The sequence below is a fragment of the Lissotriton helveticus genome, chromosome 4_1 (assembly GCF_964261635.1).
Source record: "Lissotriton helveticus chromosome 4_1, aLisHel1.1, whole genome shotgun sequence".
Classification (NCBI taxonomy): domain Eukaryota; kingdom Metazoa; phylum Chordata; class Amphibia; order Caudata; family Salamandridae; genus Lissotriton; species Lissotriton helveticus.
In genome coordinates this window covers 737,891,852-737,907,791 of record NC_136063.1, presented here as the reverse complement: position 1 = coordinate 737,907,791, position 15,940 = coordinate 737,891,852, and positions in this window count along the sequence as shown.

Here is a 15,940-nt window from a genome sequence, read left to right as displayed (position 1 = left end):
CTTATAATTATGCATTCAACACACATCACAAATGTGTTTTTACAGTCAATTATGTACCACACATACATTCATCAAAACTTTCACACACTAGCATAATAATTTTGCTTTCTCTTTAACAAGTGTAGTTAGCTTTTTTTTTGAACGATTTTGTGTTATTATGTTTTTTTAAACAGGGGAAAAAAAGGTGACCTGGGAAAAGAGAACTAAAAACTGTGAGGAGAGGAGAAAAGAAAACTAACAATGGTGGTGGTCAACAGCTCGACACACCAGATCCACTGACTGCTCCCCATACGCAATCAAGTGTCCGCATTTTATACATGCCATTCTTAGTTTCCTAAATTGGGGACGAATATCAGGATGTGAGGTAGAGCTTGCTGGTGTTGCTCCACTGGTCCTCGGGCCTTTGATGAAGCAGGAGGAGCCTCTCTTAATCTCCTTAACTCCTCCCTTGCAAAGTTGACCAAATGCTTGGATTGCAAGTGCTTCTGCATACTTGCAGTTCCGCAGGAGTACTTTTTGTTGTGGTCTTCCCTTGAAAGCACTTCCTTGCATATGCGGCAAGTAACTTTTTTGCATTCACCTTTTTTAAGCCTGGTGGAAAGGTGAAAAATTTCCAGACAATGCTGTGAGAAGTTGGCCTGGTATATGATGTTCACTATTCTAGTGAGCACCTTGCACCAGTCCAAACAACCCTTATGGTGATGGTTGTAAAGTCAACCTTAAAGACCAGCTATACTAGTGGTAGCATGGACAAAGCAGAACTCAAGAGGGCATGTGAAGCCAGCTGTTTAACCATATGTAACCCCCTTAATACTAAGTGAAAGGACACCACACAGGTTGTATATCAAAATATATATGTATTTATTTCTAACACAATCCTCTGAACTCTTTATAAGGTCAGAGGCACCAGCACAGAACAAGATACTTAATTAAAATACAATAAGTTGCACAAATTACAGTAATGCCCTAAGGGCACTTCCAACCATATACTAAAATAGTGGTATAAGAACCAGGTCACAAGCAAAGGAAAGGCCTAGGGCCTGGAGAAACGCTGTACTACCAAAGGTTAGGGAGCAGGAGGCCCACGGGATGCGCGTGCAGTGTCTTTACACGCACGCAAGTTACCATATAGTTAGAATGGGAAAGAAAGAATTGGAAACTAGTTCTTTTAGGACACTTCCGGATGGACTAGGGAAAAGCTACTTGAATCTAGGACACTAGGATAGTCAATACCCACAGGAGTACCGAAATACTTGTGTTACCTCACCCACAGGAAGCGGGTGCATTTGTGTCAAAGTGTGTCGGGTTTCGTCGCTGATTCCTATGGAGCCTTGGAGAAAGATGCTGCAGGCGACCAGGAGAGAAGTGTCCGGGTGGATCCAAGGGCAGATCGAGGATGAAGAGTACCTGAAAGCAGAGGGGACAGAGTCTGGGTCACTAGCCAGTGACCAGGAAGGAACCAGGCGATGTCGCGAAGCAATCAGGTGATATCGTGAAGCTTGTCTCTGCAGCCACGTGGACCAGGAGGTGTGCAACGAGGACCAGGAGCTTAATACGGACTGTCCCACAAAAGTTCTTGCTGTCGGCGGTGTCGGCTTCCAGATTGGAGTCAACAAGCTTTGGCAAAGGCAACCCACGCAGGAATCAAAGATGGCTTTTTGATCAAAGCAGCAAGGTCTGATGGGCTTCTCCTTTTCAGGGAAGCAGGGGCCAGTCAGGAGCAACCAGACCAGTGGTATAAATCAAAGGTTTCGTCATCATAGAGGCCACTAGCCAATGGACAATGAACGGACAGATGCATCAAGCAGGAAAATGCAGAAAGGCCCCACACAGAACTCGTGGAGTGTGGAGGGCTGATCTTCAGGGCAGTTGGTGCTCGGGGCTGGGGCTTCTCAATTCCCAATGCACAACTTCAAGGGTGCCTCAAAAGTTGCACGGAAAGCAATTTGCTGGCTTTACAAGATGGCCGGTCCCACGTCTCTCGTCGCCTCCACAGGTCTCAGCTCTGCTGTGACTGTGGATCGGGCTGTTGGAAGTCTAGAAGTCCAGGTCTTGTCAGGCTCTGTGCTTGGGCTCTGGCAGGAGCATCAACAAAGTAAACCTTTGATCGCTTTATGGTGCCTGCTTGCACAGGGTGGTCACTCCTTGACCACAAGGGAGATTCTTCAGTCTTCTAGTTGCAGTAGAATGTCGAAGGTCCAGAGTTTCATTTCAAGTTTCATTCAGGATCAATCTAAAGTGTTGGGACTCAGCTCCTACCTATATACCAAATTTAGGGGCTGGATTACCTGCTAGGTCCCTCCTACGGGTGGGACCCAGGAAGGGGGTGGTTCCACCCCTTTCCCTTTGTCCAGTTTCACGCCAGATCTGGGGCTGGAGTGCCCCAGTACCGGTTTGAACTGGACTATGCATGGGACACCTTGTGTTCCCCAGGCAGTGTCTCATTTCATTCAGCCCTCCCTGCCCCAATATACTATAGCCTGTCTGGGGTGGTGCTAGCACCTCCCAAGACAGGAAACCTATTGTCCAAGCCTCCCTCGCTGGAAGGACTCCCAGCAGCAGGAGGTCAGACTTGTGTCTGTGGCAGCAACATCCATTTTGTGATGCTGAGGCTCTGGTTAACTTTAACCGGGATTAGTAGGAACAACATATCTTCTCCCTCTAGAAGGGTGGAATGCTACCCCCGTTGCCAGAACTGGCGAGGGGGTAGTATTCCAAAGCATATGACACCTTACACGACATGTTTTGATAAAGCCAAACCAAAGTTAGCATTTAACCGCGAGGTTCATAATGCACTTAAGAGTATATGGTATGGCTATATCCTAGAACAGCTATCAGGACATGGTTCCGAAAGCTGCAGACAGGCTCAGCTCATGCTAGAGCACCATCTCACATAAAACCAAGTACTCTGCCTCCAGGATTGTTAAGGCCTGCCATAGGAGTGACTTATAGGTGTATATGTGTCTAGATATAAGGTTAGATATAGGTATACTATATCTAATCAAGGGGTGATTACACGACCTTGCCCCAGCTGAGTGATCAGCCAGTTGTTTCAGTTTGGATGGCCAGCCAGGGGTGGCAAAAGATATGCTGCAGCCCCTGGTAGGCCTTGGGTGCACCAATGCCGTGGGTACCTACGGTACACTGTACAGGGACTCACAAGAGAGACCCAATTCCCAATTGGTGATGTACCTAAAGTACATGGTGTGAATTTAGAGAGAGAACAGCTGGGTTGTGGGTCTGATTAGCAGGCCCACAGCCACATCTAAGTCGAAAACCAGTGAAGCAAAAAGCAAAAAGTGGGGTGACCATAGGAAAGCAGACCCTACTCTCCTACAAATGCTGGTATAGGTTTCCTTTGGTGGAGGTTCAGGAACAAATTCTTGCTCTGATGAGTTCTCTGAATCAGAGGATGATGGTGGATTAGCAGCCACGGTATCTTTAAGTCAATCTCTTCTCCAAAAAAGAAAGAGCAGCAGATCTTCTCAGGAGTTCTTTCCCTAAGAAAAGTTCTAAGAAGAGTGATTGAAGTGGGTGGGGTCCTTTAATAGTTTCAATAGGAAGTGTAATGAACCAATCAAATCTCTATTTTTGAGGTCACATGGGGTGCGCGTAGGATGCGCATAGGATGCGCGCAGTCAGCACGCACCCTGCTCACACCTTGCTCGCACCCAGTGCGACTTTGCGCATTAAAAAGTGATGTACTTTTCCGGAAAGTTAAAGAATATTGTTTTTATAATAACCTCAGATAATCTCTTGTCTGAATATTTATATTAAATATATAAATACGTTTTTCAACATTAAAAAAATTGCGGGAGTCGTGCATCCACCGCGACCGATATGCATATGATGTCACACGCTACCGCGCGTCCGCCGCGTCACGTAGTACGTACATCTTGCGTATGCGCCAGAATTCGCACACAAGTCGCATACAACCACGTTGGAAAAGTCGTACCCGTCGCACACCCTACGCGGCTCCTAACAACTCTAAAATGGCGGACCCATTTCGCGCAGGAAACTAGCAGGATGCTCATAGGGTGCGCGACTCCCAAAAAAAGGAAAAAGATTATGAAAATAATTTAACTATATTATAAACAATATAAAATAATAAAAATAATATATTTTTTTGTAAAGAAAAATTATAAAAAAAGTGAGAAATGTCATTTCAAACACAACATATCTAAAAATAAAACGATTAAAAAAATGTAGTTAACAAATATTTAAAAAAACAACAATAAATATATTTAAAAATTATCATTTAAAAAACCTTTCAAATTCACAAAAAAAATCATAGGTTTGAGATATATTATAGTAAGGAATTAGCATTTAAAAAACCTTTGAAATTCACTGAAAAAAACATAGGTTTCAGGGGTTTTATAGTTAGCTAGACATTTCACTCGTATAAAACCATTGAAATTCCCCTGTTATAGTTAGTTGTACTAACTATAACTCGCGCACCCACAATCCACTGCTGATGATGTCACATATTACATCATTCATGACATGGCCAGTGACATCACTGATGACATCTCAAATGACATCACTGAGGACATCATCCATGTGACAAACTGATACACCTCATCATACAGTAGCATATACTTTTAACACTCTTTATAAAATATGAAGTACAATATTTCAAACCATTGACACACCAATACAAGTTTCTAAAAACCCACTCAGTGATTCCTACATCTACACACACATCTAAACACTTACCTACAGATTCACTCATACATTCTAACAAAGATCAATATAACACTATTAAATATACTTATACACCTACATCAACATTACACACCAGCACACATCCTATTCACTTATGCAGACATCCTACTCACTTATGCAAACAATTGATCATACTTATATTTACTAAGCTACACACTTACACAAACACCACTTTATTTATTCATATAGATAGTAACACATACTTAGGGGTCGATTAGGATGGCGGACGGAAACGGTTACTGTCCGCTATGTTCGGGGAATTTTTACTCCCGGCCGCGCCGCGGAGAATCCGCGGTTGCGATTAGGATATTCATGTCACGAAACTCCTACCGCGGCAGACGGATCATAACAAACACTGTCCGCGGTGGACGGAACACATCTAACTCCGTCCGCGGCGGACGGAGCCTAATGAACAGCCACGGCCGCGGACGGCAATGACCGCGGAAAAAAACACATTTACCGCCATACCTGTGAAAACTCTGTGTCCGCAATTAGGATAAATCCGCCTGTACCACGGCACGCACAGGCATCAACGTCCGCGGCGGAAAGAATGTAACGATAAACAGTGCATCACTGCTGAAGGACAACATGCACAACATCCCTAACGTCAAACAAATGTCAGAAAGTGTACCGCAAGTAATTAGCAAACACACGAAAATTGACAACCCCCCCACCTGATACACCAACACCAGGCACAAGCCACCATGACACCCCCCCAGTACCCAATAATGCACACTAGTCAACACGCCCACCTACCACCTGGCTGCCAATCAACCATTGAGACACGACTATAAAATGACCCCCACCCACTACCACAATCCTTTGCATCACAGCATTGCTGCTAGCAAGAGGCCCTAATCGATATACAGCTTACTCAAATAGAAGACACACAACCACCACCCTACCACACCCACCACACAAACACCCACCACACCATTCCTACACATCACACACCACACACCTGCACCCCCCAACTCACTCAACCCACACACTGAGCACCACACACCATGGCACCCAAAAAAAACCTAAATTCACGGAGACGGAGTTGAAGGTAATGGTAGATGAAATCATCCGTGTTGAGCCCCACATCTTCGGGGCCCAAGTCCAGCAGACTTCCGTGGCACAAAAGAATCACATGTGGGACAGAATCGTCAGTTGGGTGAATGCGTCAGGGACCGTGCCAAGGACGAAGCACGAAATTTAGAGGCGGTGGCATGACCTGAAGACCAGGGTCAAAGGCATCCGTGCCAAAAACTATGCAAGAGCCAATCATACTGGTGGCGGAACACCCCCAGAGCCCATACCCTACACCAATTGGGAGGAGAAGGTGCTGGTGATACTTCACCCAGAGAGCCTAGACGGACTTGATGAAGGAGAAGAGGCTGGTAAGTACAAACCAAGCACCACGATCAGTACGACATGGTCAGGCTCACAAAACTGAGAAGACACATCTCCTGCGCCCCAACCCATGCACGTCGGACACATACTCACCAATATGTACATGGCTACCAACATGCCCCCATGTTCACAGGGAGGGCGGTGGTGGTGGTGGGTGGGGTGTGTGAGAGCTCACAACTACAACTCCCAACAGGCCCCCATGTTCACGGGGAGGGTGGTGGTGGTGGGTGGGGTGTGTGAGAGCTCACAACTACAACTCCCAACAGGCCCGCATGTTCACGGGGATGGCGGTGGTGGTGGTGGGTGGGGTGTGTGAGAGCTCACAACTACAACTCCCAACAGGCCCCCATGTTCACGGGGATGCCGGTGGTGGTGGTGGGTGGGGTGTGTGAGAGCTCACAACTACAACTCCCAACAGGCCCCCATGTTCACGGGGAGGGTGGTGGTGGTGGGTGGGGTGTGTGAGAGCTCACAACTACAACTCCCAACAGGCCCGCATGTTCACGGGGATGGCGGTGGTGGTGGTGGGTGGGGTGTGTGAGAGCTCACAACTACAACTCCCAACAGGCCCCCATGTTCACGGGGATGGCGGTGGTGGTGGTGGGTGGGGTGTGTGAGAGCTCACAACTACAACTCCCAACAGGCCCCCATGTTCACGGGGAGGGCGGTGGTGGTGGTGGTGGGTGGGGTGTGTGAGAGCTCACAACTACAACTCCCAACAGGCCCCCATGTTAACGGGGAGGGTGGTGGTGGTGGTGGGTGGGGTGCGTGAGAGCTCACAACTACAACTCCCAACAGGCCCCCATGTTCACGGGGAGGGTGGTGGTGGTGGTGGGTGGGGTGTGTGAGAGCTCACAACTACAACTCCCAACAGGCCCCCATGTTCACGGGGAGGGTCGTGGTGGTGGTGGGTGGGGTGTGTGAGAGCTCACAACTACAACTCCCAACAGGCCCCCATGTTCACGGGGAGGGTGGTGGTGGTGGTGGGTGGGGTGTGTGAAAGCTCACAACTACAACTCCCAACAGGCCCCCATGTTCACGGGGATGGCGGTGGTGGTGGTGGGTAGGGTGTGTGAGAGCTCACAACTACAACTCCCAACAGGCCCCCATGTTCACAGGGAGGGTGGTGGTGGTGGTGGGTGGGGTGTGTGAGAGCTCACAACTACAACTCCCAACAGGCCCCCATGTTCACGGGGAGGGCGGCGGTGGGTGGTGGAGGGTAGGGTGTGTGGGGTGTGTGCGACAGGGCACAGAAATGTTTACAAATCGATATGAACATGTAATGTCCACATCACTGACCAGTTCAATCTTGTCCCTCAGTCGATCGTGAACTGACTGGGGAAACCAGCACCCGGCCGCAAGACTCGCCTCCCACACATACCGGACTCTCTGGGGACAATGACACAGGCAGCTCCGGTGCGGAGGATGTTGCGGGGCCAAGCAGACAGCCAGGGCCATCTGGCTCACAGGGACTCCTGTGGTTCTGAAAATCTGGATTCATATAATAGTACTAGACTCGAGAATAAAAACTTCGTTGAAATAGGACGAATTTGGTATCAAAAGACCGAGAATGACGAGTACATCATGTACATGTATTTTCGGCGTATTCGAGTGACGATTTCACCTCGAAATTGTCATTTACATTCTGAACCCTACTCCCATTTATATGTTGCCCTTTACATAGGCCTTAATCCAGTTGAATTCGATTCCACAAGGACACATACTCCTTAATCGACTTCTCCTTGACCTCAGTACAAGTTAGAACCATTGCCCCAGGCCGAACTCGTTAGGTCAGTTCCCTCCCAGTGGCCGAGCAAGATAGCATCTAGGCTCAACCAGCCATAAAACCATTACAGCGCGCACACCTGCCATATCTCGCTCACATCTTTTCTCCACTCCTTTTCTTCACTTGCTTTATGACGGGGAGGTGACCGTTTTTATTAGGGGTCCAGCGATATCTGATGAAATGTTGGGCCTTGCCGGATGATTTGTTATGGGCAGCAAGACGTGAAATATGGACATGTCATCATGACTCTGCTTTTCCTTTTGAACCAGAATATGTTAACTATTTACTTTATGACCAAGAATGTTTTGCCCAAGGCCCAAAACTGTGTATAAGAAGAGAAGCCTGACTTCATGAAAGTGTTCAGTCTCCTGAGAATATACCCGTATTGTACTTCTAGGACCCTGTTACCTTGGTTGCAGCCAATAAACTAATCTTTGACTTCACCTAGAAGACTCTGAGTTTCTGTAGGTCTGACTCAGGAAGAACCCGAGGTCTCTGGGTGTTGATTCCCTGACACCGCTGGGTTACCGGTTCTGTGCCGGTTCTTAAAAATACAGTACCTCAGTTGGCGCCCAACGTGGGGCGATTCCAGTGGTACCAGTCAGCCTGAAGATCGTGAGGAGCTTCGTGTGGAAATTCCGGAGGAGGGCCCACCACCTCATCGACCCCTGCATGTCGACGTGGTCCGAAGGTTTTAGCTGCGAGGTTCCCCGCTTCCCGACAGCTACAAGGACTGCTGCCCTGGCTATCGCCCTGATGTTGGACCCTTGAAATTTTCGGTAGAGCGAAACACTGAGACGAGTCTTCTGGTGACGCCATCGATATTTTCAGTTAAGTATAAGTGGAGCGTCTCCCAGTCCTTAGTTGGACTTACTTTGTGGTATCTTTGGGATACAAAAGATTTTGTATTGGTACTTGCAAGCACCATAACCGAAGGACTCGTGTATTCATGAGAAATATCGTAATCGATAATCCTTTGAAGTTTTGGAACTAGACTAGAGAGCGAGGATGCCTAGTCCTAGACTTGGGAATTTGTTTTGTCTTGGTAATAATAGGGACTCCCGACTGGAGGACTCATGTCCGGTTCCTCCAGTTGGAACTCCGACTTACGAGCTATATGTAAAACATGGGGTAGGCCCCATCGTTTACAACGAAGTATGGACTAAATACACCAGGAAAGATGGTGTTTTAAAATGGCCCCAATATGGTAGCTTTGATTCTGAAATCTTAGACAACCTTGAAGTTAAACTCTTTAAAAAGAAAGCCCGGCCGGCGATGTTTGACTCTTTCCGCTTATGGCGCAAAGAAGCCAAACAAAAAGAAATTAAATTAGCTAAGAAAAATAAGAGAGAAGGGGGACTTTCGGTAATGCAAGCTGCCGTGCAGTTTAAAGATAATGAGGAGGAGCAGATAAATGAGCAGTTGCACAGGCAACGTAAATTGGCAATAGATAAGTGTTATCCAGTTTTGCCGTCTCTTCGGCAAGAGGCAGCAAAAGAGCGTGAAAAAGACCCATTAATGTCGCAATTATTAACTTCACCACCCCCCTATGCGCAGAATGCCACAGCACCCCTGCAACCTTTAGTTGCACAAGCTGCGCCTCCTGCTCTTCCACAGCACCCACCAGCTGTTTTTCAGCTGGCTCCTACTTCTTCGGTGCAGCCTCCTCCAGGCCCACCGACCACTTCTGTTTCACCTGTGTTTTCTACGATTTTGCCTACTGTACTTTTTACATCTCCTAATGCTCCCTCTACGATTCTGCCTAGTACCACATCTATTTTCCCTGATACCTCTTCTGCCATCTCTACCCCCGCCTTATCTCACCCCGTTTTTCCATCTGTTTGTCCTTCAGTTTCACCTTCCATTCGGCAGAAAATGGCCAGCACTGTTACTAATCTTCTTTTACCTCTTTTCGGGTCGCCTGCTACGACCCCTAACATAGGAAGAAGACAATTGCGAAGTCAATTGCCCGATTATCAAGAAAGAGATTCACTGAATAGTTTAGCTCGGAAATGGGTCATGGACACTGCAAAATATGATGTACAGTCTGTCATGGAAGTCTTCCATCAATGGGAAGCAGCGACACAGAGATATGTATTCGAACAGATGTGTGTCTTTCTTGGCGAGGATTTGGAAGACAATGATCAAGAATGCATCCCACAAGAAATGTGTCGTGTACAATGTAAGTTTGGAGAGGGTATGATTGTAGGTCCAGATGTGGAAAAGGCAGTTGAAATGTTATTATCATATTGAAGTAAGGGAAACAGTTCTGGGTCACCATCGGAATCTAGTGCATCTAGTAGGAAAAAGGCACGACAATACCCTATGAGAGAAGTTCCCCCACAATGGAGGGAAGGTGACACAAACGCTAACCCAGCTATTCTGCCACATTTCCAACGTGTATGGGTACATGTCCCATGGAAGCGAGCTGAAGTTTTAGCACTCAAACGAACGTTACCAGATCCGCATAAAAATCCTGCAGGGTACTATAAAGAATTGTCACAAACTGCTGGGTCATGTATAATGAATTTAGCCGATATCGACATGTTATTTGGGAATGTTGTTCCACAGCCTTTATGGGGTAAAATTCGTCATGTAGATCATGACCAGGAATTAGGTGACACGTGGGCTAATATTACTGCTGCAGATGCACAACAAGTTGGTGGTGCCAAGCCTGAGCCTTTGATAGCAGAACTCCCTGGTAAAATAGTAGATTACATGAAAACGATAATGCCTGCAATACGCGTAAATTGGGATAAGTTATCTGCCTGCAAGCAAAAGAAAGAAGAAACTGTTTCAGATTTCTTCACCAGATTTGAAGAAACATTCATTGACCACAGCGGTCAAGATATGACCACAGAAGGTGGTCAGAGATTGTTTGTCGATAAATTCGTGCACAATCTGCTTCCAGAATTGTGTAGAAAATTAAAGGATTCAGAAAGTTCTTGGGCAGTCTCATCTTCAGCCCAGATATTAGCTACTGCACAGTACTACGAGAATAGAGACAAAGATGAGAAAGATAAAGTAGAAAAGAAAACTAGAGAACTCAAAACGAAGGTTTTGCTACAGCAAGCCTATCCGCCACGTGGTGGTGGTAATCAACATAATAATGGCACGAATCACTACCAGAATACTTTTCAGCCTCAACAATATCAGAGAAACTTGCAAAGATTCGATTACACTCAACCCCGTGTAGGTCCTAACCAGTGTTTATATTGCAAACAGGAGGGTCATTACAAGTATAACTGTCCTGCCCTACCACAACGTGCAAATGGAATTTCTGGTGTAAGAGGTCGTGGCAGTCAGCAAGCGCCTAGAGGTAGAGGGCGTGGAAACGCCCCACAGGACACACGTCCCCTTCCACCACAAAACTCTATGAACAGGTTTGATCAGCAAAATAACATATCTGACAGGACAGCTCAATACTACGTTGATGAGTATTACACAGGAAATGAGCAGTGGGAAAATGAGGATTGCTAGGACAGCCATAGACAAAGAGACGGAGTTGTTTCAGTTCCAGTAGATCAGAGTGGACCTTACGTTGAGGTGATTACATCAGGTGTGTCAGAACCTTTTCTGTTGGATACTGGTGCTACAAAGAGTTCTATTATGCACTCCAAACTCCCTGGCGCACCTTTGTCTGGCGAAATGAACGTTTCTGTAGGTTTTTCTGGCGCCCCAGTTAGAAATCCGATTTCTGACCCTTTATCTCTTTCTGTTGGTCCTTGTGAATTCGAAGCACCCCTCATTCTGACAACAGGTTGTGGTGAAAATTTGCTAGGATTAGATTTATTAAAAAGATTGTATGCAACTTTGTACTGTTCTCCTTCAGGAGTACAACTTACCTTAGGTAAGAAAGTGGTTTCTCCCATGTATATGTCGAGAAACGCACTTCCAGCAGAATTGTCGGCTCTCCCAGATACCCTTTGGGCCACTGGCCCAAATGATGTAGGTCTTTTAGAGATTCCACCCTATGTTGTAACATTGAAATCGAATGTCAGAATGCCACCAATTCCCCAATACAGAATATCTAATGAGGGTGAAAAAGCTTTGCTAGCGATCGTTTACGAATTGATTGAAAAGGATGTAATTGAGGAAACACGAGGCAATGTTTGCAATAGTCCTGTTCTGCCTGTTTTAAAACGAACTGACCCTTCTCAGCCACCTGTGTACAGATTCGTGATTGACCTTAGAGAGGTGAATAAAATTGTTGTGCCACAATTCCCAGTTGTCCCTGACATTACCACATTATTGACTATGATTCCAGCCTCTGCCTCCTGGTTTTCGGTGATTGACCTGAAGAATGCTTTCTTCAGTATCCCGATTGCTGAGGAAAGCAGGGATATTTTTTCCTTTAGTTTAGGAGGTCGAAGCTTCCGCTTTAAACGCGCTCCTCAAGGCTACTGTGAAAGCCCCTCAATATACAGTCAAGCTCTGAAAAATCAGCTTGACACAATGGTTTTGCCCAAAGGTGCCACTCTCGTACAGTACGTGGACGATTTGCTCATCGCTGCGGATACTGAGAAAATGTGTAAAATGGCCATGTTGTCTTTATTGCGTCATCTATGTGATCTGCATCACAAGGTGTCACTTTCCAAGCTTCAATATTGCCGACAAGAAGTGACCTACTTAGGTCATCTCTTATCGAAGGAGGGAAGGAAACTGACCCCAGAAAGAATTCAGGCAATAGCGAAATTGAGTGTGCCAAGAACACAGAGAGAAGTACGTGCTTTCTTAGGCATTACATCGTACTGTAGACAGTGGATTCCAAATTTTTCGTTATTAGCCAAACCCTTGGTGGCATTAACGTGTAAAAATACACCCAATCCCATTCCTTGGTCGGAAGAATGTCAGAAAAGTTTTCTCGAATTACGCACAGCATTATGTTCGGCCCCTGTGTTAGGTACCCCCAACTACAGTAAGCCTTTCACATTGTATGTCCACGAGAAGGAAGGCTGTGCATTGTCTGTGCTGACTCAGTTATTCGGAGATAGACAGCGGCCATGCGCCTATTTTTCGTCAACTTTGGATCCGGTAGCACGAGCATTGCCAATTTGTTTAAGGGCCACAGCAGCAGCAGCTGTTTCCATTCGACAGTCTGCTGGTCTAGTAATGAATAATACACTAATCGTGATGGTCCCGCATGCAGTAGACACTTTGTTAAATAGGACCAAGACACAGCACTTAACTAGTGCTCGACTGTCCAGCTATGAATTGACGCTGCTAGCGAGCCATGTGCATATAAAAAGGTGCGGTACCTTGAATCTAGCCACGTTGTTACCAATTGCAGAGGAATCAGATGCTTTAGAACAGCACGATTGTTTCCTCACAACAGAGGAAGAGACAAAAGGGAGAGTGGATTTATCTGACACTCCTCTTGCTGAAAGTGATGGTACGTTATGGGTGGATGGTTCATGCTTTAAGCTCCCAAATGGTAACGTGACTACAGCATATGCTGTCACAACTTTGCACACAGTCGTTGAAACTGCGCGAATACCACATGGTTCAGCTCAAGCCGCAGAACTCGTAGCACTTACGAGAGCATGTGTGTTGTCTAAAGGAATGAGAGTGACTGTCTACACTGACAGCCAGTATGCTTTTGGACTGGCTCACAGTTTTGGACGATTGTGGAGAGAACGTGGGTTCCTGACTTCGCATGGAACTAAGATTCAGCATGGTCAGTTGGTGAATGAACTTCTTGAATCACTGACGTTGCCCCTGCAAATAGCGATCGTGAAATGTAGTGCTCACAAGAAAGTGACTGATGATGTTGGTCGTGGAAATGCATTTGCTGATGAAACCGCTAAGGAAACTGCAAAGAATGTGATGAGCCGAATGTATGTTGCGAGCCCTGAAAAATGGACTGGTGAGGTTGGAATATGTGAAGACACGATAGAAAGTGTGAAGTCCATCCAAGCTGAGGCCACGGAGAAAGAGTTAAGCATGTGGAGAGAAAGTACAGGGAGAATGGACACAAATGGTTGTTGGATTGAATTGACAGAGCATCAGAGATGGTTGTTACCCGATGCATATGTGCCTGCAGTGGTTACAATGGCCCATGGAATGGCCCATATCAGCGCGAAAGGGATTTGCGAGTTGTTGGCCCCAGTGTGGAAGAATTCAGGGATTCCCAAGTGTGCAGAGAACGTTGTCAAGAATTGCATGGTATGTCTGAAGCACAATCCTGGTAGGGGAACCCCAACTCCAGCTGGTCATTTTGCACCTTGTGGAAAAGTAAATTTTGCCATTGTTCTGTGTCCCTACATGTCATCCATCATATGTTATGTGTGCATGATTAAATATGCATATGCATTCCCCATGTTCGATTAATGACGCAATTATAGTTGTGTCCATCTCTAATATGCCAGTTTCTAGTCCTCGTGAATACTACGAATATCAGGCCTATGTAAAGTTACGTTGCCACGTTTCTCAGTGTGCACGTTATTTCATTGTAAAGTCCCCGTTTCTAGGCCTCAAAAGGGCCTGGACACCAGATTCAGCTCCTGTCTCCTGAAAACCTCGCCGAGGAGCGATACAGCCCCCACCTGTATCCTCGACCCTTCACTTACTTCCTGCCTCACAGTGCCCGGTTCAGCCTGGCTCTGCCTCTGAGTCTGCCAAAAGTATGTTATAGTTCCAGTTATCAGTTCAGTCCTCCTTCTCTGCATTCCTAAGTTACTGAACTGCATCAATAGTTTCCGTCATTGTCTAGCCTTTCCGGCTCCATGTAAGAGAAAGACTGCATTTAATGGTCATTTAATATTCTTCATCACGCACTACATGTAGAATAATGCATGGTCCAGTCTTAGAATCAAGTTAGCTTTTCCCCTCCTGACTTCTAGTTTATATCAACATGTTCTCTAAACATCAGATACTAGATACTGTTTAGGTACATGTCGCCCTGACTCTCCAGACTTCAGTCTCTGCTCCTAGCACAGAGTTCATAGCCCCCAGTTTCTCCTAGTGATACGTCATTGCTAGTTTGCGCGCACCATCAGGTTAGAGGTCCCGGCTCCTTAGGTAGTCCCCTCCATGGTTTCCGCCCCATTCATGACATATTCTGTTACGTTTGCATCACATGTCTATGTATACGCCCTGTTACACCTCTTTCCACCCTTATCTTTCGCGACTGCTACGCGTCACACCCTTTGCTCCACCCACTGCTCCGCCTATCATATGTACTGTAATGCAACTGTTTTACTATATATGCTTGTGTATTGTTATTAAATGCTAGCGCGCTCATCCCAGATCCAGCCCCAGCAGCTGCTGGGCCCTGCCATCCTATTCCTATGCAGGTTGTCCTGTTCCTGTCCTTTATGCTGTAATAAACCTGCGAAACTCCTACTACCTCGAATTTTGACTCTTATTTATTGAGCTATCTGTTATTCATTTATACATTCAAAAATAGGGTATTATTTATTTATTTACCACATAATGGCGCCCGAATAGGGACTTGCCCTTTCCCCACGCGTCGGTGAAGCCACGCCGACCCCCTGACCCTCTGCAGTCGTGACGGAACTCTTCTGCGCACCGGCAGATATTTCTGCTTCAAGTATCCCTCAGGCCCACGGAGGAGACGGAGGAGGCGGTCCAGCATCCAAACGAGACGGTGGAGGAACGCGGCGAGTCCCGACCAGAGCCCAAGCCGAGAGTCCAAGGTCCGAGGTATCCGGAGGTCCACCCGTAACTGAAGTCCGAAGTTCGTCCGTCCGACGTCCAAGCAGTCCCGTCCAGTCCGAGGCCTTCCGTTCTTGCTGCCCGGTGAGTACCGTTACTGGGGTAGTATCTAGACAGGGTCAATTTAATTGACTCTGGTCCATGGGTTGGTGGTACACAGACCCACAAACGAAGTGTCCACTTCGGTGGATGCGGGTCCTGACGTGTCTCTTTATGAGACCGGTAAGTTTCGTACTGTTTCAGCAGTGCATCTAGTTCCTGTTCTAGTCAGTTCTGTTCTCGAGAAAATTCATGTATTCTGTGTTCCGTATTCCAGGTAGTATTCTGTTCGAACTGTTATTTTTAAATGTTCTT